Source organism: Condylura cristata, unplaced genomic scaffold, assembly GCF_000260355.1.
Source record: "Condylura cristata isolate star-nosed mole 26May11 unplaced genomic scaffold, ConCri1.0 scaffold00007, whole genome shotgun sequence".
NCBI lineage: Eukaryota > Metazoa > Chordata > Mammalia > Eulipotyphla > Talpidae > Condylura > Condylura cristata.
In genome coordinates, this window is record NW_004567108.1 from 12,964,637 (window position 1) to 12,967,878 (window position 3,242).

Consider the following 3,242-nt stretch of genomic DNA (forward strand, 5'->3'; position numbering starts at 1 on the left):
TGGCCTGTACCTCAGTTCTGTATGCATAAATAAATAAATCTTTAAAAAAAGAAAAACAGATAAATGTAAACCAAGAGAACCCTAGCAATCTGACTGCAGAATTTAGGCTACCATGAGAAGAGGGTTGGTGGTTGGGTGGAAGAGGCCCAGTGAACTACCGTGAGCATTATGGGTGTTTTGTTATAAGAAACTGTGTGGTAATACACATCTTAAGATATGTAAACTAATACCCCTGAATCACATATATTGTTGTAAACCAAGGTTACCTTAATAAATATAACACAATCTCTTTAAACTAGTCGTCAAATTTGGAACTTGGCTGTAAACCTTAGGTGGAAGAAAATTGAAAGAAATCTCAGAAAATATTTTTCCTTGGTATGTTGTATCACTCAATGCAATGTGCCAACAGATTGTTTCATTATTAATCCTGGTAAGTGCTACACACAAATTTGTATATGCATTATTTATAAATTATTACAACTCAGGAATAACCCAATGAAAAATATGTGGAACAAGGCGTAGAGAGGTTTATGTTCAGCAACCCTAAAGTTCTAGGAGTTTTATTTTAACATTAAGCAAAACAAACAAAAATTCCAATATTACAAAAATGATGTTCACAGATGACAGTCCAATGTTTATGCAAAAAAGACATTTTACTGGAAATGTGTTTGCAAATGCAACATCTTAGTGTTTAATATAGCTTTTAGAATTGGATCATTTCTTTTAAAATAGCATGCCATTAAGATTGCGTGTGTGTATCTTTACTTAGTTTACTTTTTATTTTAACCAAGCCCAATTAGAACTCTTCAAATCATTTCCAGTTTACTATGAGTCTCATCTTTTTTAAAGTATGACCAAATAGGAAATTTTACAAAGCACCAGTATAAAGATTTTGACCATCCCATAGGAAATAATTCCTTTCACATAGACTCAACACATGATAGATTTTGAATGAATTTTTCTTGCAAAATTATTTTGTATTTTTTCTTCTCCATTAAGTTTCCAATTCTCCATCTCTGAAAGATCTTGAGTTTACAATGAGGGAAGTAGACAGACTTTTTTTGTTCCCTGCTTTCCCCCATGTCTTGTATCCAGTCACTCAGAAATAAATTTAGGCTGAACATACTACGTAACAAGCATAAAGATGATTGACCTGAATTGATCACAGTTGACTCAAACAAGCAGCTTTTGAAGTATTTCAGAGAATACATAGCATAAGACATTCTCCACATGTCAGCTGGAGGTAAGAATGAGACAATCACTTTCAATACTCCTTTTCTACTTCCAAAGAATTCCAGTGAGCCTTGACAGCTTCCATGAACCTGGTATCCTTCCTAATGCTTTCAACATAGACATTGTTGTACAGGTGCTTCACTTTACGGTAGCCTTTAACAGGATTTTTTTAATATGTCCTTCACTCCCAGAGCTATTTGACTCTAAAGACTAATATTGTAGTAAAGATTTAATTGTAAATGAACTTTGTTCATCATGTAACAGTTTACAGAAATAAACTAGAGAAAATGCCTGAGTGCAACCAGACTAAAAGTAGATTTTTGCTTTTCTTTCTCTGTTTTTTTCTGGAGACAAAATATCTGACAGCATCAAGATTTATACTCTTTTCAGAAAGCTGATAGAATTAGTCATCGCTTTTCAGAAGTAATTATCAAGGATGGATAAAATCCAGTCTCTTGCATCTTCGATCATGCCCAAAGCCTAAATCTCATGAAAGCTATTTAAGTGAGAATAGGAAGCTTATGAGAATTTTCTTAACTAGAAGAAGAAAAAAAAAAAAAGTCTTAGCCCGGGGAAGACAAACAAAATGATTTTTTTGCAGGCAGTCTTAAAAAATATGCTTCATGCAATTACAATATATAAAGATATTTCAAAGATTCAATTTACAGGCTTCTAACTTAACTTTAGAAAATTGATGCAATTCATTATCAGTTTAGACTAAATTAATTTAAACTGCTAGCCTTAAAAAGAAATCTCTTGTCCTTTCTGCCCACACAGCCTATGCTGCCCTCAATGATCTCAGACCTAAAGGCAAGTTTTCTTTCTACTAAAAGAAACTGTGTTTTAAAACGTAATTTTAAGATCTAAGATAGATAAATAATAAGAAACTTTATCCTGTCATCTGTACGTTTGTACTACTGAAACGTATGGTTAGAGCAGGCTGCTCAGAGATAGCCTGTTTTAGGAAGTTTCATCAAGGCTTTCTGTGTGGGGTAGACAGCTGTGACAAATCTCCTTCCTGATGGACGGTTACAAATGAAAGAGCTTGGGAAAAAAGTAGTATCTCTGAGTTATGTAGAATAAACCATGAATCTTGAACAAACTGAAATAGCTGATATCACAGACACTTTATCCTTTGTAATCTAAGAAACCTTTTTTTTTTTTTTTGATCTAACAATGCATTGTGACATCATGTAAGTTAAAGTTGTGAATCATTGAAAATCAACAGGTGAATATACTACATTAAGCTCTCTGCGTTTTGGTAACTTGAAATTAACCTTTAGAAAGAGTGAATTAAAAAATATTCAGTAACTTTTGCAAAACATATTAAGGGATGCTGTCTTTCAGTTTTGATATCTGATTTCAGTCAGCTCCTAGATCTGTTAATATTCAAAAAATTGGTAAAGTATGACGTAATTAGGATTATGATATATCAAAGCAAAATATTAGCAGCATTCCAAGTCATTTTAATATTAATTTTCTACTATAAAAATATTCTTTAGGGCCTTCCCTGGTGACTCAATGGGCTGGAACACAGCACTGCAATCTTAACTTTGGGGCTTGGGGGGTTTACCAAGGATGTTTCATACACAATCCACATTTTATATGGGGAGATCAGAAGTAAAAGTGGCTTATATCAACATTTTTCATTCATTAGTCAGTCAATGTGTAAAGAATAAGAAAAAAGACAGAACCTATTTTTGCTTAAAAGATCTTTGAAAAACCTTCAGAGCAGCTTTTCATGATCAGAAAATATTTTACCACTTGGCAAGTCAAATCCATTATGCTTAATATTAAGCTAGTTTGCTTTGCTCTTTCTTTTTGCAAAGATTTATTTACCTATGCATACAGGAACTGTGTAGTTGGCCAGAGGTATGGGGTGTGAAGATTCACCAGAGACAGAGTTGGGAGCAGAACAGGCAGATGTACTGAAACACACAGCTGAGGGGAGCAGCAGGCAGGAAGAGATGGAGAGGTCAGCTCCCTGGGCATGGGTGTTGCAAGGGCTA